The sequence below is a fragment of the Equus przewalskii genome, chromosome 10 (genome assembly GCF_037783145.1).
Source record: "Equus przewalskii isolate Varuska chromosome 10, EquPr2, whole genome shotgun sequence".
NCBI classification, from domain to species: domain Eukaryota; kingdom Metazoa; phylum Chordata; class Mammalia; order Perissodactyla; family Equidae; genus Equus; species Equus przewalskii.
The window spans coordinates 12,482,759-12,509,275 of record NC_091840.1 but is presented as its reverse complement, the minus strand read 5'-3'; the positions used below and the strand labels follow the sequence as shown (position 1 = coordinate 12,509,275).

General features: G+C 47.6%; 1 long non-coding RNA gene across 6 annotated transcripts; it reads right to left on the bottom strand.

The window, feature by feature from the left end:
* Positions 1-2,391: 2,391 nt before the first annotated feature.
* LOC103553496 (uncharacterized) lies at positions 2,392-26,480 on the bottom strand. 6 transcript variants are annotated; one of them, XR_011522950.1, is made up of 7 exons: positions 26,230-26,480; positions 25,921-26,050; positions 24,593-24,998; positions 9,891-10,337; positions 6,695-6,795; positions 3,248-4,174; positions 2,392-3,135 (listed from the first exon to the last, which is right to left on the bottom strand). It is a non-coding gene; the product is annotated as an uncharacterized lncRNA (long non-coding RNA). The 6 variants fall into 6 exon arrangements; XR_011522949.1 differs by lacking the exon at positions 3,248-4,174; XR_011522952.1 differs by lacking the exon at positions 6,695-6,795.
* Positions 26,481-26,517: the final 37 nt, after the last annotated feature.

Sequence of the window (26,517 nt, the reverse complement as noted above, 5' to 3'; positions counted from 1 at the left end):
GTGACTATTTTTAACAGCTTTATTGAGGTATAATCGACATACACTAAACCACACGTATTTAAAGTGTACAATTCAATGTTTTGATATATATATATATATATACGTGAGAAACTATGCCCATGATCGAGATGGGGGACATATCCATCACATCCAAAAGCTGCCTTGTGTCCCTTGTGGTCTCTCCCCCTGCTGTCCCCAGGCAACCACTGATCCGCTTTCTGTCACTATGGATTAATTGGAGGGGTGGCTTTGATCTAGTTACCTAATCTCTCTGGTTCTCTAGTTTCTCCCTCGTAATAAGAAAGGATCAAACGATGAATTCAAAAGTCCACTCCGATTTTAAAATCAAATGGCCTTAGTATTCTAAGTAGAATAAAAAGCTCGATCAGCCCGAAGGCTGGCAGAGTGGGATTTAGTGCTCCCGACAAAGCCAGGCCCCTCTGGACTCAGACCAGCCACCCCAAAATGGGATTCCATGTGGCAGACATTCAACAGAACTGAGCGCTCCCATGGACATGCCCGACCATTCCTACCACAAGTGATCAGCGAGGGGTGGGGTGACGGGCAAGAAGCATTCACTTTAGGAGAGGCCACCCCAGGAAAATGTACTCCTTGGTGCAGCCCATTTGTATTAGTCTTATATGGTCCCCTTCTTTTGTCAAACATGCTCATCCTGCAAAAGATGCTTCAGTAGACTGCACACCAGCTGAGGATCCTCTCCTGGTGCTCAGACGCTCCCCATGCCTGGGTGGGGTGCCTCGGGCACCACAGCCCTGGGTTCCCAGGCCTTCCTCCTGCTTCCAGCAGCCCTCACGGCCCCTTGTGGAGAGCCCAGAGGGCAGCAGAGAGCAACTGTCTTTCTGAAGGCTTTCCAAAGCAAGGGGTTTTCCAAAGTAACTGCCCCTTCTGCTTTTTCCCTCGGTTTCCCCAGGAATGGCAAAGGCTGGAAGGGTACAGGAAGATAACTGATACAGGATATGCAAAGAAAACTTAAAAAATAACCCCTGCAGGAATTTTTTTTAACATTCATAACTTCTAATTTATTCAGATAGTGCATTTGAGGATCTACTTCATGCATGCTCATTTCTCTCTGCTCCCATGTATGGATCTAATATTGCTTTCTCTCTCTCTCTTCTCTCTCTATTCTTTTTCTCTCTCCACAGATAGATACAGAGATGCAGAGTTACAGAGAGAGAGATGTCTGGTTACATCACCTGAACCTTGGAAAAACCTAGTTCTGCTCTTTCCCTTTTTCTCTTTATCTTTGGTAGACAGCACATGTGGGTTCAAAATTCAAGCCACTTTACAGACACCAAATTGGGTGTTTTATAAAAAGTACAAACCTTTAGGGGAGGGAGGAATGGGGAGTGACTGCTAATGACTGTGAAATTTCTTCTTGGGGTAATGAAAATGTTCTCGAATTAGATAGTGGTTGGTGATGGTTGCATATCCTTCCAAATATACTAAAACCACTGAATTGTACACTTTAAAAGGGTGAATTTTATGGTGTGCAAATTATATCTCAATTTTTCAAAGTGCAAGCTCAGAGAATTAATTTTCCAAAGGTATTGCTATTGTAATGTCCCTCCCTTTCTCAAACACCTTCGGTGGCTCCCAGCCTCCTCCCTAATACGGTTGATTCTTTCATCGTCTGGCCCAATCTGACTTTTCAGCCATAGATTCACTGCTGCTCACCATGAAGTCTCTTTCCTCGCCTGCTCTGAAATTTGCTTTTTCTCAGGCACCTGGTGGATTTTCTCACCTTCAGGTCTTTTCTCTTGCCAGTTGTTCTGCTGAAAATCCCCTCGTCCATATTTTTGACGAATGAAACCCTCTCTCTGCTCCCCCTGCCTCAGAACTCAGATCAAGTTGCATTGTCTGAGGGGACGCTTCCCTTCTCCTCACTCCTTCCGCATTGAGTTTGTGCCACACATGGCATTTTCCACTTACAACTTTGGGTTGTAAATACTTGGTGCATATCTTACATTCCCTCCTAATCAGTGGGTTTCACACAAGCACGAGGGCAGCTAGTGGCTTGTAAGCAGTGTTCTGGGTTTTGGTTTTGGCAGGGGGTAGATCTGATTTGTGACACGGCCAATTTCTGTGGTGTAAATACTACTAATGTGACATCACTGACCTCACAGTCACTGGATGGGAGTTGGAGGTCCTTCTATATCTGTTAGATTCATGTTGCAACACCAAAGATTGCCAAGGATTAGGAAAACCTGAATTGGGACATCGTTACATAAAAACCAATTAGGACTCAGTGGAAAAACTTTCCAGTAACTATAACTGTCCCATAAACTAAATAGGTGTTTTGCCAAACACCCATCTGGGTGAGCAGTGTGGGATAGGTTGCCGAGACACCAAAGAAAAGACCCAGAGACAGTGAACGAGACATATGGGTTTATTGGGAGTTACTTACAAGGAAGGTCCAGTGGTGGCCAGCTAGATGGTGAGGTGCACCCGCTGCCTCCCCTGAGAGAAGCTTGCTTAAGTAGACAGAGGAACAAAGGCTGAATGCCTGCCAAGGGGGCTCGTCCCTGTATGACCTGCATTCCAAGGACCAGAGCCCCCCGGAGGGCCCCTGTGTTCCCTCACACCGAGAGGGTCTTGGTGCTAACTCTCCCATGAGAAACCAGTTGGGTTGGCCAAGCCCAGGACTGTTATCATCATGAGAGCTGGCACATAGCCCAGACAGGAGCCTCAAGGACACATGGTTTTTAAAGGGGCACCCTAGCTAATGCCCCTGCACTCCACCCCCCACGTGTTGGAACGGCCCTTACGATATCATTACGCCAGTCTTCCACGGTTTCCCTCGAGCTAGACACGGGAAGAGCATTGTAGCTTGAGACCACAACAGCAACAGAGAGCACAATATGAAAATAAAAGTAGTAAAAAGGCAAGGACACCAAAGAAAACATGTCACCAGGTGGAGGGGCGTAGAAATAGGAAAGTGGGCAGCGTTCCTCCACTCTTGTAGGGCCCTTCCATCAGAGGTGTTGGCAGCTTGGAGACGCCATGGTCGCCCCGTGGTTGAAGAGAGGCAGCTTGCTGCATACCCAGCAGCTGGAGCAGTTTTTGATGTCAGCAACGGTGTGTGCCCAAGCAGCGAAAAGGCTGGCAGACATTGTCCTAAGGACGAAAAGTAAGATGTTTAGAGGAGACTAGAACAGAGAGGTCATGACCATCCAAAAAGACACTAGAGCGAAAGGATGAAAATGCCTTGGGGAATTGGAGGTGTTACCATGATGTCCTGTGTTAAGCCTGTCCCCCAAGGGGTTAAGAGACGATACCAGTGGGGCTCCACCTGCCAGTCCCAGGGCCAAGTGACCATGTGGGTCCCAGTAGGGAGTTCTGTGGTAGAGGCAAAAGCAAGTTGTTCTTAGTGCCCAGCTGTGGTTGTAGTTTCTCTCTTTGATTAGGCCTTGTCTGTAGACATACTGTCACATCAGGTCCTTGTGTCAACATCTGATATGCACTGGGTTGAGTGCATCTCATGTTTATTCAGTTGATGTAATGTCATTGTCAGGCGTCTCATCCAGTGGGCTAGGGTATCGTCTCTTCTGTCCTCAATTGTTGTTTCAGCAAGCCATTCATCTGTTCCACCAGCTCCGTGGCCATGGGGTTGTATGGCAGGTGAAAATGCCAATGTCTGTCCATTTGATCAGCCCATGTCTCTACCTGGTAACCAGTAAAATGTGTACCTTGGTCACTGTCAATGTCCATGGGAACATTGTACACAGCACAGAGGTGTCCCAGGCCTCTCGTGGTGGTCTTCTGTGTGGCCCTCTTGCTGAGGTATGCCTACAGCAGTACTGTGGGCATGTCCACACAAGTATGGGCATACCGACAGCCACCAGAAAGAGGCAAGGGCCTGATGTAGTCCATCTGCCAGTGTTGAGTGGGCTCGTTGCTTCTGGCAAGTGGCCTCTGTTCCAGGGAATGGCCCAGGGCCTCTGCAAGGAACAAGAAGGGCACACCCGACAGACCTGCACCACGTCAGCACAGCGCAGGGGGAGGCCCCAGACCTTAGCAATAGCCCATAGGTCCTTTGTCCTTTGTGTCCAGTCTTCTCGTGTAGCCACTCTGCCACTCTTTGAGTTGGTACTTCTTCCAGGAGATGGATCTGAGCTAACTCCTCTGCTTGTTGGTTTCCTGGTGGTGGTGTCGCCTGATGTGCAGACACATGGTACACTGTTACCGTCATTCCCTGGACCCGCTGCCAGATACCATCCTAGAGTTCTGCCCCCCACAATGGGAGACCATTAATAGGCCACTTTTGTTGTGCCCATTGTGCCATCCACAGGGTGAGCCCCTTTCCACAATCGGGACCAGAAGCCAAGGGGCACTCATTTATTGCTTTGCCTCTGCCAGAGACCCCATCTGAAACCCTCTGAGTAACTGGAAACGCCCAATTCACATGGTTGTCCTTGTGTTTAAACACCCAAGGACTGGATTTGTTTCACTGTTATTTTGGCTTGGGTGAAGGCCTCCTGCTTGGTGGTCCCCCTGTCCCAGATAATACCCTTTGGCACCAACTTTTAAAGAGGACAGGCAGCCTGTATCTTATCTATAACACTAGCAGGAACCACTTTTGTCTGACCCGACCAGACAACACCCAAGTACTTGACAGACAACCCAGACCCTTGGACTTTATTGTTGTTTACGACCCATCCTCATTGGCATAGGTGGGCGATGAGGGAGCTGGAGGCTTCTTGAAGATCTGGAAAAGATTCAGAACTTAACATGACACCATCAATATAATGAAACAAGGCAAGCGCAGGGGGGTTTGTCCACCAGGCGGTGTTACAGAAGCGTTGCTGCAGGGTGGGGTGAGAAGTAACGGAAGCCGTTTTGCTCATTTCCACCCCCAACAGCAAAATGCTTTTTGCTCCTGTAGACCAAGACATTATTTCCACATGTGATCTCTAGTCGCCCAATACCCAAGCCATCTGCAGGCGTTGCAGGGATGGGTCGAGTTCCTTTGGCGCTCCCCCAAGTTGAGGGGGCTAGGGTGTTCCCCAGCTGTCACTGGGGGCACTGTTAGAGCCACCAGAACAGCGTTTGGTTGTTTATCACTTTTTCCCAAGGGGTGCTTGTTGCTTCCCCGGGCTACAGCAGTCACTGTGCAGATTGCTGTCTCTGCACGTTGCTGAGCCTCAGTCGTGCTGATGCCAGAGAGAAGGGAGGGGCAGGGAGTCCTGGCCACCTGCTGCTTGTGCTGGGGCAGGGTGGCTGGACCATGCATTTACCGTGTTCTCCCTCCCCCGCAGGCACTTTCTGCCCCCGGCCAGACGGGCTCCTGGCCTGCCCTTGCTCCTGTGCACACGCTGGAGCCAGTGGCTCTTCATGCGACTGCCTTACTTTTGATATTGAAACTTATTTATTTTAATCTCAGCCAACTTGACCATACACAAAACTCCTTGAGGTTTTACTTCCACAAACCTTTTGTCACTTACTTTTTACATTTAGACTTTGTCCCACGTCTTTTTTTTCCTTCCTAGTACTTTAGGACAAATTTATCTTTTGTAACAAAACAAAGAAAAATATCTCTGTTCTTTATACCTTCTTTATTGAAAACATACATTTTACTTTCCTTGTATAGAGACTTTTTAGAAATATGTTTTCTCATAGAAAATTCCTCATCAGGTACAAAACACGTTTATCAATAAACTCAAGCATCTTTTAGGTTCTTTGAGACAAGAAAACAAAAGCAGACAAATCTTTGCTTAGTAATCAATTTTTAAGATTTTATCTTACGTGAAAATGACCAAGATACTCCATGAATTTTTATCATTTAACTTAATTTAGCAAAACCCTAAAGTTTCAAGTTACCAAAAAGATTTTGGAAGCTGTTTTTCAAGCGTTTATATTATAAAACCTAATTATTGTACCTGAAAACTCTTACCCATTTTTATTTAAATCATTTGTTCCCAAGAATTATGTTTAGATTACTCACAAAAACCTCATCTGACATTAAACAGTTAGCCATCATCTTGGGCTATTTTAAATACATATACCATAATATATAACTATTGTTAAAAGGTTCCCCCTCAAATTTTTACGCTTTTCACATCTGCTTAGTTTACTTGCTCCCCAATTCCTCCAGTTCTGCAGCAGTGAAATCCCGCATGGTGGAATGCACATGCCAAACAGGCTGAGGCAGATCCGTGGGCTCTACCCCTGCGGTTGGGGCTGGTCAGACCTCTGTCCTCTCATCAGACTCCCGTAGGCGTGTTGACAGAGCCTCGATCATTTTGACTTGAACCAGCCGTGCTTCCCTTTCTAATTTTAATTTCTCTTGTAGCTGCCTCACCTTCGCCTTAGCTTCCATTTTGGCTTTTGTTGTTAAGCGAACAGTGGCAAGGAGGGGCCATCTCACCGCAGCAGCTACCGCTCAGGCTTCTGATTTCTTTCTCTCATCATTTATCATATGACTTCCCTTACCTTTGTTGCAAGCTGTCCTACAGTGGAGAGGGGTTACTCCACAGCTGTGGCAATGGCCTGGGCTTCTCTCATGCCCAGGACTTTCCCCTACGTCCTTTGGCATTTTCAGGGTGTCCCCGTCCTCATGCACTGGGCCCCATCCATCAAGGATGGTGGCAATTGGCCCCCACAAGGAGGACATCAGCCAACCCGGGATTACCCCCATGGATTTCCCCTTCCCATCCCCCATAGTCTTGGCACTCACACAGTTTCCTTTGTTCTCCTGGCTGGCTCACCAAGAGTTCTGCCACACGCCCATCTGGGTGAGCAGTGTGGGATAAGTTGCCAAGACACCAAAGAAAAGACCTGGAGACAGCAAACAAAGCATATGGGTTTATTGGGAGTTACAGGAAAGGTCCAGTGGTGGCTAGCTGGACAGTGACCTGCACCCGCTATCAACCCCTGAGAGAAGCTTGCTTAAGTAGACAGAGGAACAAAGGCTATGTGCGTGGCAAGGGGGATCGTCCTTGTATGACCTGCATTCCAAGGACCAGAGCCCCCAGAGGGCCTCTGTGTTCCCTCAGACCGCAAGGGTTTTGGTGCTAACTCTCCCATGAGAAAGCAGCTGGGTTGGCCAAGCCCAGGACTGTTAGCATCATGAGTGCTGGCACATAGCACAGACAGGAGCCTCAAGGACACATGGTTTTTAAAGGGGCATGCCAGCTAATGCCCCTACAATAGGTTATCTCATAGACCAGGGAATTGGGTGTCATTGGAGTGTTCATAGCTTAAGCGGCCGTGGCCATGGCCCAAGATGACATAGATGATATCTACACTACACTCAGTGGTAATCTAAATGTTCCTGTCCATCTCTACCAACTCTAAGAATTTTTCAGTCTCAGATGAGTGTGGCTCCAAGGGAGTCTCATATGGCAGAGAAATAGATGCTGATATCACTAACCCAGTATCACCATCAGAAGCAAGGCAATCACTCATTAGAAAGGGTTTCCTGGCTGGCATGATCCACCTGCTCCATGCACTGAATGAAGCCCGCCCCCTTGAGCTGCCTCTCTACTTTGCCTTGTATGTATGAGTTTTTACACATGAATATTGGGCTTGCAGAGTGGTATCTGATATCCTGAGTGCAGATCTGATCTCTCTGAAGGCAGTCGTCTTTTCTCCTGCCAATCCCCCGGGGAAGAGATGGGTCAAAGGAAGAAAAGGGAAGCAGTAATTCAGAAAGTTGGCTTTAGGTACCGGTCTATCGCTGGAACTCATCCGCCCACCATATGAGAGTAAGTCCAGGGCCAGGAAGAAATAGAGTCTGCAATCCCCAGGGATCGAGCCATTTCTTGTAAGAAAATTGTTCTAGCTTCATGTGGTTCTATTTCCCTTTTGTTTATCCTCTAGGATTTATTACACTTTCATTCATTCTTCCAGCCTTCTCTGCTCTGTGTTGGAGAGTATTCAGTTTTGTTCAACAAACCTTTATTAAGCACCGTTTCTGGAGTGGGAACTGTGTTAAGCACCCAGGTATAAAGGTGAATAAGACACGGTCCTGACTTTAGGGTATTTCCAGTAGGAAAGAAAGAAAGAAAATAGAATTCTGAGATATTGCAGTAGATGATATTGGAGTATGTGGAAGACAAAAAGAAAAGTAAGTCAAGGAAGGGTGGTGAGAACCTGCTCAGAGGTGTGAAGATGGGAAATGACAACGGTAGTACATGATGGGCCTTAGCATACCTGCTTCATTCATTTAGTCCTCACCACAACCCTAGGAAGTTGAAGTTTATTATCAATATCCTCATTCAACAAGCGAGTAAATTGAGACTCAAAGAGGATAAAGAACAAGCTGAAGTTCATTAAGTACCTATTAAGAAGCAGAGGCAGGATTAGGACCCAGGCAGCCTGGCCTCTGGCTTCATACCTTACCTCCATGCCATGCTGAGATATTCTGATTGTCCAGCCTGGGTCATGTGCCCACCCCAGAAGTGGAATGAGAGCTAACTAGTTTCCCACATAAAAATCATAGTATTAAAATCAGAAAAAAGAAAACTGGATGTTGGGCAAGCAAAATCAACAGTTATCTATTGTAGAATAATTTCAGAAATGCAGCTTTTCCTTTCTCTTGGATTATTTGCTTGGGATAAATTTCCCACAGATAACATCTCATGTTAAATGAGTTAAATGAGTTTTGATACAGGATGCCAAGTAGTTTTTCAACAGGATTGCATATTTCCATTGTGTTTGCCCAGAATGAACTAATTTCACCACACCCTTTTCTGTGTTGGATGCTATTACATTTTTTAAACCTAAACAATTCTAATTTTATTAGACTCTATATTTGTATTTGTATAGTTTTCCCTTTCTCCTTTTAGAGCCGAAAATCCAAATAAGAGAGTAGTCAAAGTTGGTAACATGAACCTCTGAATCAACAGATGAGCCAGCTGGGCGCCCAGGGGTGAGGGGAGGAGCAGGTGTGCTCATTCATCCCTGCAGTTCTGGGAACAAGAGGGCTGGCTCTGTGAGAAGGGACGGGAGCAGCAGGTCCAGCCCCAGCCGGGGGTTCAAGTTTAAAAGGTACTTCAAATGCAAAGCCTTTTTTTTTTTTTTTAATTATTTAGGGTCATTTTAGCAGTGTTATTGCATGAAAGTTAGACTCAGGTCAAAATATGTGCGCATACACCAACAAAAAACGGCTAGAAAACCGTTGAGGAGTTTTGCGGCTGCCTTACTGGGTTTCTGTATCTCCATTTTTTAAAATCGTGACGAGGGCAATTTCCGACTCTCTGCCAGTAGTGCTGCCAAGTGCACACAGGTAGAAAAGGGGAGGCAGGGTTCAGCGCTCTAACCCGCCGGACCCGGCGCCCCCTTTCCTTCGTGCTGCAGCTCCGCGCGAGGTCCAGACCATAGAAGTGCGGATACCTCCCAACTCCTAGAGAGGAAACGCAGACTCCCCGGAGACAGACTTCCCCCGGCGAGCCACTTCCGGCCACGCCCCACCCGCCCCCCTTTAAGGAGTTTGGCGGGCGACGGGAGGCTCTGTCCTCAAGTTGGGGCTCTTGGGAGGTGCCCCGAGGGTTGTCGGGTTCCAAGAGCCGGGGCGGGGGGCCGCAGGCGGAGCCTGGTCTGCGGACCCCCACGCCGCGGAGTTGAGGTGAGGAGAGGAAGGCTTCACGGAGGGGCTACCTCGAAGCCACGGCGCCGGGGTCCTTTTCCCCCGAGTGATGCTTCGGGATCGTCCCCCGAATACCCAGAGCTATGGACTTCGTTCCTTTTTATAACTGCTGGAGGCCAACTGGCTCGTAGAAAATAATGGGGACGCCCCAACTTAAAAAAAGAAAAAAACATAATTTAGGGCCTGTTTTTGTGTATTTGAGAGAACGGCCGTCTTGCCCATTTTAAAACCAATATGACCTCAATAAAATAAAAAAGTCAAGTAACTAAAACCAAAGATGTACCTTAATATTTGATTGCGGCCAGATTTGGGAGTGAGAAGTCAGGTCAAAAGCTGAGGAACCGTGGCCCTGGAAGAACAGCGGGGTAAAGGGGGAACACACAGAGCGCAATTTGCAATAGGACAGAAGGTACAGGGTGGGAGGGGCACGCCCTCCCTGCGGATTAAAATCACGTTCTCTTTCCAAGGAGAAATGGGACTCTCGCGATTATAGGTTACTTGCGGGACACCAGCTGGGTTCTTTCTCTTCCAGGACAGCCACTTGCCGCAGGCGCTCACTGCCTGAAGTTTTTGAACTTGAGTGTCCTCAATTTTAAAATGAGGATAATGTCCGCCGTCCTATCCTGTGTGTGTGTATATGTTCTTTCGTGCAGCGGATTTACCTTCTCCGACACTATAAGATTGTGTTACGTAGTATTTCATATAAAGAAGCTTTTACCATCCTGTGTTCCTGAGGGGAAAATAAAAGATGGACAAATAAGTTTGGGATTGGAACTATGGTCTCCTAGCACAGTTAATAATAGAATATTAAGTTGTTCTGAGGAGCCCTGCAGTAATGGAACTCGCCTAACTTTGTTTAGCCTGGTGTTTCTCAAGCATTTTGACCACAGAGACTTTTGAGTTAACACCCTAATAATATCTCTCCAACGCGGTTTTTCCCAGAACACATTTTGGGGAATGCCGACACAAAGAAGTCATTCACCTGGGCACGGAGCTTCTCAAAAGGCAGTCTCGCTTCTCACAAGACATTTCAGAACTACTTTTTGAAAATCATGTGACTGGATTTCAGTAAGGATAGTTTCAGTTTTACAAACGTTCGAGAAAACAGTATATAATTAATGAAGCACGAACAAGCCAGATAACATTTGGAAAAGGAAGTGAGACCGCCTTGCCCTTTCTCCTACGTCCGTCATGGACAGGAGATAAGGTCTCAACATTGAGCAAATATTATCAATATATAATTATCCACAAAACAGTGGGAATAAGTATTTGGAAAAAGTGTTAATTATTCCAAGTGGAAATTCTACAATTGAAGGCTTCATATGACAAACCTAGGAAATTTGTTCATGGACTCCTTGGAGGACCTACTTTAGGAAGATATGATTAACATTTTCTCCTGTGAATAGAATGTAGCTAAAAACCATGAAAGTGTGTTGTATGTAAGCATTAAGTGATATCCGCTGGAAACTTGCCTTGAAATTATGGAATAAAATTTAGTACAAGGATTACCTTGAACTTCATTCAATATCGCTTAGTTACTGAAGTAACAGTAGAAGCTCTTCAGGAGTTAGTTTCACGTGTTTGGCACAAACCTCTGTCAAGATGGGCTGTGAAGTTACTTACTAGTATGTTATAGACTTGCAGTTTCAAGCAAGGCCTGCCTAAGGATGACAGTAACGCTGGAGGGTCTTGTTCCACTCCGGTCATCCACTCTATAGGGCCGGCAACCTGCTTGCATTAGTTCACACAGGTGAGCAGGCTTCACAAGACACTAATGCTAACCAGACTCAAAAGGGACTAATGTATAATTAATTCCTGGAGTGTTAATTAATTCCTTTCTAGTGAAAAATATAATTGTCAGTCAGTTGGATAATTGTATTTGCCAATAGTCGTTCCTTCTTGAAGGGAGATCTACATGGGAGTCCAGATTCTTATGCTATGCTATATTACATTGGAGACACACAGCATGGAATCATACCAGGGAGAATGATAACCAAGTTTAATGGCATCCAGTGTCATTAGATGTACATGTCATCCATGTACGGATGTACCTGTCAGTTTGGCTAGATAATCATCTTCATGGGTAAAAAGCACTCTCCCAAGGTGCTAGAGGTGAGAGAAGTCATTTTGTCTCTGAACATCCCTTTCAGAGATACCTTCCCCATATTCTTTCTCAAGCTAGAGTACAATGCAGTTGACTTGGTTTAACCTTTTCTGTTTATAGCCCTATCCCGCTGTGCCTCCCTGGAGGTGACCGAGTTTGGATTTCGGGTCTTCACAGACAGTCTCTGGGCTCTTTTCTATTGATAACTGATTTCATTCTGTATGTTTGGTCTCCTTCTAAAATTTAAGTATCTATGGACCCCATATAACCCAAGAACCAAGACCTGTATTAATCTGATAATCTCCTTTTCTCTGTGACATTGTACTTGATGTTAAGATTAACTACACATAATTTTGTAATCAAATAATACCCTTCAACTCTATAGGACATATAGTCCAAACCCATTTTGTTCATTGTTGAGATATTATAGCTATCATTATTTTGGTACCTTTTAGGTCTTTTCTCCATTTTTAATTATAAGTTCCAGTAGTGACTGGCTTTGTGTATATTTTATACATGCTCCCAACAACAGTTGTCATATATCTACATTGGTAATAACTTATTATATCTGAAGAGTGGCCCAAAAGAGAAATAATTAAGAATTCGAAGAACTCTTGGTGTTGGGCTCAGCAGATCTCATCTGGGACAAGTGAATAATTCAAGGACTCAAAAACCTAGGATCTCCATGCTCCACCTGAGCAAGAGAGGCATGGGACAGAGATGATGGGAAAAGACGACGATTGGGGGCAGAAATGCAGCCAAGAAAATAACACCAGCCAAGAGATCTTATGTCAGTGCTTTAGGAAATTCTCATAACAGGTGATGCCAACCTGCCATGAGATTTTGAGCAGACTGCAAGAGCTGTGTCATGAAAGCCTGAGCCCAGACATTTGTACAAAAGAGCAGATACTGGAGCTGCTCCCACTGCAGCATTTCCTGACCATTCTGCCGGAGGATGACAGACTCCTGTGGCAACGTCGTCTAGCAAGTGCGGAGAGAGCTGTGATTGTGTTAGGAGCTCTGGGGAGATGCAGGATGATGCAGGACAGTGGGTGAGAGGCAGGAGGTTTGAGCATGTGGAGAGTTGGGAGGGGACGGGGGTCAGAGGGCTCAGACCACCAAGTTCCAGCAAGGTGCATAGTCCCAATAATGGGAGGAGAGATGCTAAAATGGTCTCTGCTAGGTTGGAAAGTATTGGTCTCTCTAGTCCCTTAGAGCTTTCCCTAAAGCTTGTGGCCCTTAGAAGTTAATGAAGATTCTGACTTCATGTTCTTTTTTCTTGTATCCTTGGAGATACTGTGTTTTCTTCTAAGGTTTTCACTACAATTTTATGCTGATTCCTTTACAAGCACAACACTACTACCTGTTTTTAGGTCTCCCTATGCATGGACAAGAAGCTGTTGCTTCTAGAAAAGGCGTATGTGTCCCAAGCCAATGGAAAGAAGACTTTCAGGACCCCCAGCTCTATCTAAGCATTACAGATAAGAAGAAAGCTTGCTCTAAGAGGAGAGTTAAGGTGAGAGACTTTCAAGTATGAATACGCAGAACTCCATCCAGCTGGAAAGAGAGGTAAGGAACAATATTCTCTCCAGGGCAGAGGGTTCCCCAGACCCCAGTTGTAGCACAATACCTTTGGTTCATTGTCATTCCAGTCTCCCCAAAGCTTTGCCTTCACATTGCCCTCTCCTTGAGAAAACACTGCCCTAATATACTTGTCTATTTTCTTAGTGGAAAAAAAACTCTGAGAGCCATATCAGGCCTCCAGCACATCCCCACAGATACTCTTCACTCCAGTCACACCAAATAGTTGCAGTTCCCTGAACATGCTGTCGCCTTTGCATATGCTGTTCCTTCTGCCTGGAATCCTCTCCACCTCTAGCCACCCAGCCAACCCCACCCACACCCACACAGCACACTCAGTCCTCTGTGATCTGGGCACTGACGACCTCGCCAACCTTCTCTCTCACGATATCTCCTCCATATCCGTGTGCCAGCCACCCCAAACTACACACACTTCTCCAAACGTATCGAATTCTCCCCACCTCTCTGTCTTTGCTAACAAGGCTCCCTCTGCCTGAAGCCCCCTTTCTCCTCTTTTCAAGCTGTTAATTATCTCTTTAGCTTTCAAGGTTCACACCAAGCATCATTTCCCTCTAAAGACTTTCCTAAAGCTTCCCCACCCAGAGTCAATCATTTCTAGCGCTCAATTTCAATTAGTAGGTCCTGAAATTAACTTAGTGGGTGGGGCCAGCATTTTTTTTTAAAGATTGGCACCTGAGCTAACAACTGTTGCCAATCTTTTTTGTTCGTGCTTTTTCTCCCCAAATCCCACCAGCACACAGTTGCATATTTTAGTTGTGGGTCCCTCTAGTTGTGGCATGTGGGACACCGCCTCAGGATGGCCTAATGAGCTGTGCCATGTCCGTGGCCGGGATCCGAACTGGAGAAATCCTGGGCTGCCAAAGTGGAGCGCACGAACTTAACCACTCGGCCATGGGGCCAGCCCCAGGAGCCAGCATTTTTTAATGGAATGTCATGGATTGGAGTGCATCACATGTAAGTGCATCAAAAGGATTATTTCCTAAAAGCTTTGTTTCAATTTTATGTGTACTGGATCACAATGGAAAATGTATTTCTTGTCAAAAATTTGAAAAATATGGTATTTGAATTTGATAGAGACTGAACCCTTTTCCCATCGGTACAAAGAGGATAGTACCACTTTCAATATACCATTTTTATCAGCTCTTGTCAAGCCACAATAAGTACTACTGTATACAATAACTTGCTGGGTAATTAAGCAAAGACCAAGTAATTCTGGTTGGTTGGGTCCTGTCAGGCAGGCCTTAAGCGCAGACACCCTTGATGGCACCAGCATTGCAATCTCAGCAAGTGCCAGCAAACTGGGGGAGGCACTATCACCCTAAAGAAGGTGAGGACAGGTGACATCCTGGGGAGCAACTGTAGTCCCTCACCCCCACTCCTAACCTGGCATGACCTGTAGTCCAGAGCCGCTGGGCAGACTTGGAAGTTCAATGTCAGAGAAAGGCAAGCTCTGAGTCAAGGCTGCCATCTTCATCCCATCCTCTTGCAAAAGAGGAGAAAGCTCATGTAAAAAGCCACGAATGGGGTAAAAGAAGTCATGATCCAGCTTGAGAGTCAGAGAAGCAGCCATTGCACTGATGGTCCAAGGTGAAACATTAACCTTTCTGGGTAAGGAAGTGAGACAGTGAGATAGAGACTGACAAGCTTCCTGTGCCCTGGGAATATAATTAGATCCAGAGACTGGCCAAAGTCCCCAGTAGGGGAGTAGTCATCTAACAACAGCCATCAGGAGGACACACACGACTGAGAGCAGACAAGGGGGCGTCCAGAGACACAGGGAGGTGGACGGGCCCTGCCGCTGACTGCAGGGTGACCAACGTCAGGCCGTCGACCTGGTCTAGGTCTCAGTCGCTTCCTCAGCAAAATGAGAGGGCTGGCCTCGATGACCTCTAAAGTCCCTTTCACTCCTGCACTTCCAGGGAAAACGTCCAGGGACAGCTGAGTCAGTGTCAGCAGCTGAGACACAAGCAGAAGACACAGTCATAACTAGAGCAAAGAGGCAGTCAGGCCTGATCCAAACCCTCCCGGCAGTTTGCTGGTTCTGTGACCTTCGGCAAGTTACTTAACTTCCCTGAGCCTCCGTTTCCTTATTTGTAAAATCAGGAGAGTAATAGTATTTTCTTCACAGAAGTGTTGGGATAATTAACATGACACTATATATAAGTCTCTGGCAGAGAACCTGACAATAGTAGGTGCTTAATGAATGCTGAAATTTTAATATTCACTCTTCCCTCCCAAAGAGCTTAGGGCTCTTGCTGCCAGACTAGTCAGCAATGTCACCAGCCTTTCCTTCTGGTCCTTCTCCATGGGAGGGTGAAGCACAAGGGACAAGGGTGCCTCAAGGGAGGCCCTGCCTCCATGACTAGGCAACTTCTCAGAGCAGCCCTCAGAAGTCTTCAAATCAACCCTGGGAAAAGCAAGCAGGAAGAGATGCTACCAGGGGTCAGATGGAGACTTTCCTCCCTAGGCGCAAAGGAAGCCAGAGTCTGACTAAGAGACCCTGGCTTGGTCTGCTGGAACCAGAGGTGAACTGAAATGTGGAGGGCACCTTGATTGGAGGGGGGGGGGGGGGAGACTGTGATGGGGCAGTCAGCGAGGTCTGATGAGGACAGCCACATGGCGCAAAGTCACATACGCTTCTTCAGGAAGCCGTCTGGCTGAACAGTAAGGAAAGTGTTCATGCTATGCAAAATTCTGCTTCTTTAAATAGAATTTAATGATTTAAAATATACATGCCACATTCTGTTTGCAAAAATCATGTTTGTGAAAACACGTACAGAAAGATCTGTGCATATTTTCTTTTCTTTTTTTTTTTAAAGATTGGCACCTGGGCTAACATCTGTTGCCAATCTTTTGTGTTTTCTTCTTCTTCTCCCCAAAGTCCCCCAGTACGTAGTTGTAGATTCTAGTTGCAAGTCCTTCTGAAGTGCTGTGTGGGAACACCACCTCAGCATGGCTTGATGAGCAGTACCATGTCCACACCCAGGATCCAAACCAGCAAAACCCTGGGCAGCTGAAGCGGAGTGTACAAACTTAACCACTCGGCCATGGGGCTGGCCCCCATATTTTCTTCTGAGTCAATATATTTCAATAAAAAAATGTGCATACATATGACATATTAATCCTAATGCGTTTTCTTTTGATCTCCCTTGCCTTCATTCAGGATTCTCAATGGATGTTTCCCAGGCCTTTTACCCTCACCCCTTAAGAGGCATTACAGTGTTCCCCAATTTTATGATGGAGAATGCTTTGAATAGGGAAGGGGGAGAAAAGAAAGGCCAAATATTTTGGCCAAATGTAATTTTTCTGCTAATTAGTGTCATAAAACAACCAGCAAAGATTTTTAAAAATAATTTCCTGGTCCCAGCAGGCCAGAGAGAACTCATTCTCAATAGGTCTGCAGAATGAAAATGAATGATCCTATTCAGAAACATGGAAATGCAGGAAGGAATGGAAAACACCAGAAAGGATAAACATATGGGTGATCAATCCAACAATTATCATGTCTTGTGGAGTTTGAATCCATGTGTAGAACTAAAAATGTATGACAATACCACAAAATGAGGAAGGGGGTAAACTTTTAGGAAGCTGGTTTTCTGAGTTTCCAGCAGTACTGGGAAACTAGCAAAAGTAATCATTTTATGAGACAGAAATAAGATAAGACTACATGTTGTCTAATCTCTAGGATAACATCTAAAAGAAAATAACGTATAACAACAGAATATTAACCTACAAGTTTAGGGTGGAGAGTAGAGTAAGAGAGACTACTGTATTAATCCAAAAGAAGGCAAGAAAGAAGAAGGAACATAAAACAGATGAGTCCAGGTAGTTAGTGTCAAAATTGAATTGTTAGACACCCAGTTGGTGTCAGAGAATAGAGACTTGCTTGGTGTCAGGAGGAAAGAAAAAAGCCTCACTCGTGCATATTAACGCAAAATCCTAAATAAAATATCAGGAAATAAAATCAAGCCTCTACCTAGGGTTTATTCCAGGAATGCCAGGGTGATTCAGTATTCTAAAATCAATCAAGGTAACTCACACTTAGTAGAAAAAAAATAAAATCATAAAACTAGCTAGGTAGATACATCAAAATGATGACCTCAGTAGTTTCAAAAAGTGATATTCGATTCATCTCTCCTTCCTCTAAGTTCTGTCCCTCCAGTTTGAATTAATTTGTAGAAAATTGTAGTCCCTTCCAGGCCTGGCTGCGCCATAGGCTGCACCACGTGTTATGCTGCAAGGGCGCCTGATTCTGAAACCACAGGCTCCTCTGGTTCTGCGTGTCTTTTACTGATGCTTTACTCCGCAAGATGAAACAGAAGAAGGCTGGCAAGCAGGTGCTACTGAACAACTAATTATTGTACCAGGTACTCTGTAGGTACCAGAGGGACAAATATGAACCAAGGTCCTGGAACATTAAGTAACTCATCAGAGGTCCCACTGCTGAGAACTGGCAGGGCTGAGAAGTGAACCCAGTCAGTCTGGTTCCAGAATTCATCCTCTTCATCATTCTGTGACACTAACTCTGTATCTACATAACTAACCAGAATACTGAGCAGTAGGTGTCAGATACACATAAGTTACACATGCTGTGAGAGCACAAAGGAAAGACACTCGTTCTCACTGGCGATGGGTTAGTTCTGGAAGGCTTTTTAGAGAAGGACTTAAAAGATGAAGATTTTAACTGGCAGAAGATGAGAGTGTATTAGTCAGCACAGACTGGGTTATGCCACTGTAACAAAGGTTTAACACAACAAAGATTTATTTTTCCTATGCAAATGCTAATTCAAGTGGGGCAATATGCAGGGCACTCGCTCAGTGTCATGACTCAGCGATCCAGGCTGCTACGGCCCCTGATCCCTCATTCCATCCCACGCTTTCACCATCACTATGCAGGGGAAGGCACCAAAATGTGGAGAATTCACATCTGCCTTTCAATGCTTTCAGCCTGGAAGCCACACACATCATTTATGCTTGTGGCCTGTTGGTTCTAACTAAGAGAGCACATGAAATATTTGGTGAGAACTTATTGCCTCTGCCACAGAGAAAAGGGACATTCCAGACTGAGGAGCTAACATGTGCACAGGCGTGAAGGGTTAAAAATGCACAGTATGCGTGGGCAGAGCAAATAGATCTAGAACCCAACAGGCCTTGAATGTCATTTTGCAGGTGTCCTAGTCAGCTCGGGTTGCCATAACAAATGCCAGAACAAAAACCACAGACTGAGTGGCTTCAACAACACAAGTTTATTTTCTCACAGTTCTGGAGGCTGGAAAGTCCCAGATCAAGATGCCAGCAGGGTTGGTTCCTTCTGAGATCTCTTCTCCCACAGACGGTCGTCCCTCTGTGCATATGCCTCTGGCGTCCCTTTGTGTGTCGTGATCTCCTCTTCTTATAAGGACAAGAGTCAATTGGATTAGGGCACACCCCTAATCCACCTCTTTAAAGGCTCTGTCTCTGTTATGGATGGATGTTTGTGTCCCCCCAAAATTCCTATGTATAAGCCCCAATCCCTGTTGTGACTATATATGGAGATGGGACCTCTAAGGAAGTAAGTAAGGCTAAATGAGGTCCTAAGGATGAGGCCTTGATCTGATAGGATTGGGGCGTATAAGAAGAGACACAGAGGGGCCAGCCCAGTGGTGCAGCAGTTAAGGTCACATGTCCGCTTTGGCAGCCCAGGGTTCACCAGTTAGGATCCCGGGTGCAGACCTACGTACCACTTGTCAAGCTATGCTTTGGCAGGCGTCCCACAAATAAAGTAGAAGAAGATGGGCACAGATGTTAGCTCAGAGCCAATCTTCCTCAAAAAAAAAAAAGAGAGAGAGACACAGAGAACCCTCTCTCTCCCTTTGTCCCCGTGAATACACAGAGGTCACGTGAGGACACAGCAAGATGGCAGCTACCTGCAAGCCAAGGAGAGAGGCCTCAGAATGAAACCTACATTGCTGGCACCTTGATCTTGGACTTTCCAGCCTCCAGAACTATGAGAAAATAAACTTCTGTTGTTGAAGCCACTCAGTCTGTGGTTTTTTGTTACGGCAGCACGAGCTGACTAGAACAATCTCCAAATACAGACACATTCTGAGGCTCTGGGAGTTAGGGCTTCCACACATGAATTTGGGTGGGGACACAATTCAGCCCATAACAACAGACGACTGTTGGAGAGGAGCAATGTAGTTTGCCTTGTTTTACAAGATTATAGATGGTAGCAAAAGGGAAGACAGATGGGACCCAGAGAGCTGGTGATAGTGGCGGTCCAGGCAGAGGCAGTGGGGACAAGAGAGAACGGAGACTAGGAGCACCGTGGATGTGGACTCTTGTCCTTGGCGACTGGATATGATTCAGTGAGGGAAAGAGACCCTGATTCCAAGGTTTCCAGCCTCCCTGCCAAGCAAAGAGTGGTATCAGTAGCCAAAATAGGAAACACAAAAGCAGCAGCCTGTTTGGGAAGAGAAAGACTTCCATTTGTGCTCTGCCCCAGGAACAGACACACAGAAACGTCTAGGAGACAACTGGAAATACAGCCTCAAGCCCCAGTGAGGGAGGGAGAGTAGCCCAGGATGAGGGCACAGCGTAAGCAGAGGGATGGGGGTGAGAAATCCCAGGGCACGTGCAGACACCCACAGTGAGAACAAAGGTCTTTCCTTGCCCCTGAACTCAGTCCTTCCCACCCTCCCCACAGCCACCTCCTTCCGCCTGCTGCATCTCCACCCGGAGGGCCGCCAAATGCAGCCAGCACCGCACTCCGGCCAACCAAACCCAGAGCCATCCAAACAACTGCTCCCTCTTAATGCAAGTGTTGCCATCTTGCAGTAGCTACTTCCTATAATTCATCATAACTCTATGCAGCACTGGATGAGCCCTCGTTCACAAGGACCTTGTACATGGATGAATGTACCTGTGGTCTGAAAGGGGCCACTGGTTTTCCCAGCATCAGGGAAGCTTTCTATGTCACCTGTGTGACCCTGAGCCAGTTATTTACCCTCTCTGAACCTCAGTATTTCCAACCACCAGGGAAAAAATGTAATACCTGCTTCATCTATTTAAAAGGGTAGTTGTGAAAATCAAAGGAAAATATCGAATGTGAAACAGTTACATAATGTCTAAGGCAATATAGGAACAGTGACAGCTGGGGTGGGAGTGGGAGTGATAGCAGTTATTGTCACAATATGCCCTTTAGGGATCAGTAATAAAGCTAATAAAGCTACATAAGAAAAACTCAGTTAGACAACCTCATCCAGAGAGAGAGATTTAATCAAATGCTTCTTATGAAGTCAATTCTAAGATTGCTACAAATAAACCATATAATCGTTGTCCTCTGGGAGCTGGGGTGGCCAAGTATGTAGACAGAGAGAGATTAACACACAGCACAGAATAAAGTGCGCCCCGTGTGGATGGTACAGATCCGAAGTGCATAGACACTCAAAGGGAGCAGACAAGGAATGCTTCCTGGAAGAAGCGGACTTGGAAGGGAGCCCATGATGTGGTCAGGTAGAGAGGAAGGAGGTGTACGCCAACCTGGCTGCGTTTCAGGGAAAGAATCCTGTAAGGGGAGCCCTGACTTGGAAAATTTGACCCGTCACCTCCCACATAGCCAGCCTGCTCCTGAGCTGGAAGGCCCCACCCCGCCAAGGAGAGAAGGAGCACAGGACAGTGTCCTAAGGCAGTGCTGAGGGCTGGATTCCCTTTCAACCACTGCTGCTCACCCAGCATCTGCAGCTGAGCCACGGTCTCAGGAAGCGGCGGCATCAGGTGCGGGGTCAAGGCCACCACTCAGCCAGCAGGGAGACTGGCCGGGCCCACGCAGCGTCCGGGCTCCTCGTGTAAGAGTGACTGCGAGCCTCACCCGCGTGGACACTTTCTTGGCTCACAGAATTGTTCTGGAACAGAAGCTATCCATTTGGAGCTGTCATCCCCGGCCTTCTGCAGTGTCAGGGCCTGGCAGCATCTCGGGGCCCTGGGTCAGCCGAGAGGCCCGCAGCAGCGAGGGGAGCAGAGGTGACCCCAGCAGGGTGTGGGGGGCTAGGAGGTGGCCCCCTTCTCCTGGAGCTGCCCAGGGGGCCGAGGAGCCACAGGGTTCAGGAGTGACTCCTTTCAGCAGCAGCCAGCTGTCCGTCCTTCCCCAACACACACACGCACACACACTCACACACACACACACACACTCTCACACACACACACACACACTCTCACACCCTGTTATTCTAGTTTCTGATGACAGGACTTAAAACTCTCTCCTCTTTTTGCTCATAACTTTTTTCCGGTTATAAATAACTTTTACTGCAAATGCAGTACTTCACTGAGTGCAAAGACTGTCTTCTTAGTGGAGAGTCAGAAGGACCTAAAAGTGGAGGGAGGAGTCTGACCTGCTTTGCCAGTTAGAGTTAAACTTCTCTGATAAAAATATCAGTAGGTTCATTCCTCTCCCTTTGTCTCAAAAAAAAAAAAATCAATCTAGGAAGAATTTGAAACTAAACTTCTCTTCAAAGGAGATTAAGAATAAGTATTTTTAAAAACACAATAGTGGTAGATTTCTTTCTAGCAAGGAGGTGCCACTTTGTACAAAGCAAAGTTTTGCCAGGAAGAGGGGAACATGTGAGCGCTGTGTATGTTTCCAGGAGTGGCCATGTCTGAACATTTGTGTCCCCCAAATTCCTATGTTGAAACCTAACCTCCAAGATGATGGCGTCAGGAAGTGGGGCGCTGGGAGGTGCTTAAGTCCTGACGGCGGAGCCCTGTGAATGGGATTAGTGCCTTATAAAGGAGACCCCAGAGAGCTCCCTCAGCCCTTCCGCCACGTGAGGACAGAACAAGAAGTCTGTGACTGGGAGGAGAGTCCTCACCAGAACCCAACCATGCCGGCACCCTGATCCCGGACTTCCGGCCTCCAGAGCTGTGAGAAATAAATCTCGTTGTTTATAAGCCACCCCACCCATGCCATTTTTTTACAGCAGCCCAAACGGACTAAGACAGGAGTCTTCCCATCTGGGTACAGAATAATTTTCCTCAGACCTTTTCTCACGTAAATTCAGTGAAGTGCTTCCCCAAAAAAATCATAATAAATCTAAAGTGCAAAAATTATGACTGACTTGTAGGGTCTCGAAGAGGTGATCTTGGCCATCTCCTTATCTTACACAGAAACTCTGCCCACCAACAACAGAAAATCTACCCTGATGTTAAAGCTCTCTGGGAAGGGGGCTGCTGTGGCCTCTCTCCGGGGCCCCCTCATCTTTGTGTTCTGTGTGCATCCCTCCTGAGGTATCTCCTTTCATCACACAGTGAAGACCCCGTGGCCCTTCCCCACACTGTCACCCCCAACACACACACACACTGTTGACCAGAATACAGCCACAGCTTCCTGGCTCTCTCAGAATCCTGACTTCTTCACAACTATTTCCTGAGGCCACAGACAAATCCTGACAGAAAGAGGTCATCCTTGGCCCCTAAACAGGCCTAGCATTTCCCCTCTCAGATGCCAGCTGACTGAGGTTTGACATCAAGCATTTCAAAGAATCCAGACAGTTACTAAAAGTATCAGAAAGCGATGGCTTCCATATCCGGTCCACCCACGCTCACGGTTTCTTCTCACAATCAGTGACTGTCACTCTCCATAAGATCTCAGGGAGCAGCGTGTTCCTCTAAAGCAGAGAGGGTGCCCTGGGGACAATACCAATCATGTCCTTTGCGGTGCAAAGATGTAGCAGAGATCTAAAACCACTGCATTCTCTTTCCTAGGAGGAGCTCACGTCCCAACTACCAGTCACAGTCCAAATGCCCAAGTCCCATATGCCCGGTTGGCTGTGTCCAGCCTCAAAAAAGTCCTCATTTTTGTTACATTCTCAATAACCATTGAGAACCACTCTCAAGTCTTCCAGAACCTCCCTCCAGAAGCAGAATCGCCCATTGGCCATCACCATCTGGGTCTAGTCAACAACGGACATGCAATAGATCCACAGGTAAATGCATGTCCCTCCTCCTGCTGAGTCCCGGCCCTCTTCCGGCACCCCATCTGCCTCAAGAATACCTTCACATCACTCAAGACCCAGCTGAACCACCACAGAAGCTTCCAGAATTTTTTCATGATATTCCACACAGGATGAAGTGAATGCCCCCATTTAGGCACTTCCTCTACCCTCCAGGTGTCTGTCATGGCACCTGAGACACGTCATTGGGTTGGGGTATGTGGCTGTCTCCCACTACCAGACTAGAAGCCACCTGAGGACAGGGACCGTGTCCCAAATGGCTTTGTTATCCCAGCGTCTAACTATGTCTGAACACAGTAGGTGCTCAATAAATGTTTGTTAAATGGAGGAAACTATAAAAATGATGCAAACAATTTTAAATGTGCCCAAGCCTCCTGAAGACCCCTACTCCTTGTAGTCCTCGCCCAGGCCCAACTGTTTCCCTAAGTCGAAGAGGAAAGCATTTTAGAGGGCTGGAGGAACATCTTTCCACAGCACCACTAGATGCTCAAGGCTGCCAGGACATAGGAGATGACAGGGCAGAACTGGAACAGAGCCAGAGGCCACAGCGGGCTGCCTAGCCATGCTCTTCGGTCCACCGTGTCTCATCAGCTAACTCCTCCCAGGCAAAGCTCCTAGACTGTGGACCCTCCACCTCTTTCTGCCACATCTTTTTTTTTTTTTTTTAATTTTTCTTTCTTTCTTTCCTTTTTTTTTTTAGTGAGGAAGATTGGCTCTGAAGTAACATCTGTTGCCAATCTTCTTTTTTGCTTGAGGAATATTGTCCCTGAGCTAACATCTGTGCCCATCTTCCTCTATTTTGTATATGACATGACACCACAGCATGGCTTGATGAGTGGCGTGTAGGTCCACGCCCAGGATCGGGGCCTGTGCACCCCAGGCTGCCAAAGCAGAGCACGCAAACTTAACCACTACACCACTGAGCCGCCCCCTCTGCCACATCTTAAACAAGCCCAGGACCCCTCCCTGGCAGGGTGCCAGTCACCAAGCCTTGCAACAGAAATCAGAGACGGTGGCAGTGTGGCTGGTGGGCCTGTCTACCAGGGGTTGCAGTGGGCCTGAGACAGAGGCATCAGAGCCACACGAGAGAGAAGGACCCTTTTGACCTTCTGACCAGCACCTCTCTCCCCGGCCCTGTGACAAGCCTGTCATCTCCTAGGCAGCTGGAGCTGTAAAGCACACAGGAGGACCCTGGGTGAACTCTCTTAGCTCAGGGAAAAGAAGACACCCCATCCATCCCTCTCGCTCACATCAGAGTGGTCTTGTGAACTTGAATCTGACCACATCACTCACCTGCTCGAAATTCCTCAGTGGCTTCTTTGGGGAAAAATCAGATGACCTTTGAAGGCAGTTTGCCTGCCTGTCCGGCCGCACACTCCTCTTGTATAATAAGCTCAGCAACAGCGAACGGCTTGCCTCAGATGCACCAGACCTGCACACCCCTCTGGCACACGCCCCTCCATGGCCTGGGTCCTCCTTCCACCTTTCCTCACCCGGCAGAAGCCCGGCATCCTTCAATCTCAGCTTCAAGGCTCTCCTCCAGGTGCCTTCCCTCCTCCTCATGCAGAAGCGTAGAAATGGAAGCTCCTTCCCACTGCATGCTGTCCTCTATGTTTCCACCATTGTGGTGGGCCCAGCTTCGCCGTATCACACCCACAGTTCTTCCAGGGTTGGCTCTCACTAGCCTCAGTTTCCTTACCTGTAAAATGGGGATAATAATTGAACTTATCTCGTAGTGCTGCTGGGAAGATTGATCCTGGCAAGCAGCAGTAGGGGTTGGGGAGAGCCAGGGAAAGAAAGGAGAGCAATACAGGGTGCACCCATGAGCAGGTCACCCTGTGGGCCGCTGGAGTTCTATCCTAGTGGGGCCTCGGGAGAAACAGATTGGAACACGCTCTGAACAGTCCCGTCAGAGGAGAGGAAGCTCTGTGTTCATCTGGCAACTCCCTTTTGTCATCAGCTCCAGGATGATTCTGCTAGGGGTCAGGGGGCATCCACTTCCTGGCACTCTGGCCATATATGTGCCAGGCATGTTCCTATGGCCAGAGAAAAGCCCCTGGGCAGAGAGGCTCAGGTGCTTGCAGTGGAAGCCTCTAGACCTGGGCAGGATGCTAACAGCATCTGACACCGTCTCCCTCCAGCTCTGCCATTGGCTGGCTGAGTGAGCTTGGCTCATCTAGAAAGTCAGTGCATCTCATTAGGTCCCTTGTGACTGGTCAGGTGCTTAGTCAGCCCACATCCCCCACGGCTGGGCTGCCCTTAGTGGGTCACTTAGCTTCGGGGGCCTCCGAGGACGGGGCCGGGGCTGCTTTGTTCCTCACTGTATCCCAGCAGCTAGGGCAACGCTCAGCACACACTAGCCGCTTACTGCCCATTGGTTGACTGACCGGCCCGCCTGGGGAAATGATGCACAATGAGGTCATGGACAGAGAAACCCAACATTTAGACTCAAACCCTACTAGGGTCCCAGGCAATGGAAGATGGGGACCCCTGCCTTTTGAGCTGCATGTATGCTGTGGTCTATACGTGTGATGTAAGTTTTAACTTTCCAAGATGGCACTTCAGATCCAGAAACGGCCACATATAGGAGCTATGAAGATAATATTTGGGGGTCTTGTTACCTTACGTGGCTCAGAGCTGGAGTGGACCCAGAGCTAACTGCAGCCCGTGCACCTCTGCACCGGGTACCAGGCTCTTCACCCTCCGACATTCTGCCCAAGCAATGCCGATTCTTCAGGACCAAGAGGCAGCCTGGAAACCTCAATAGATATTATCACAAAACATCGAGCAGCACTAGTGGACCACAGGGGATGCCCTCACTCCTCCACTCCTGCCCACACGCTCCGAGCATCCCCAGCATCTCCTCGGACACTTCCCAGAGTTGGGTCCCTGCGTACCTCCCGGGGCCCAGGGGATGGGACCGCGCTCACCTTCTGGAGAAATGCCATCCTCGGCCTGTACTGCTGGCCTTGGTGTCGGATCGTCATCCTGGATGCTGGATGAATTCACAACCAGAACACACGCGGCCGAGAAAAGAACCAGCCCGGAGCGCAGGAGCCCGCGAGCCCCGCACACGCCCTGGCGTCCGGGGGAGGTGGCTGCGCGCGGCGGGCTGGGGGGCGGGCGGGGCTGCCGGCGGCGCCCCCTTCTCTCCCGCTCCGCACGCGCCCCCGGGAGGGCCGGGATCCGCGCCAGCCAATCCGCGAGCCGCGCCGCGG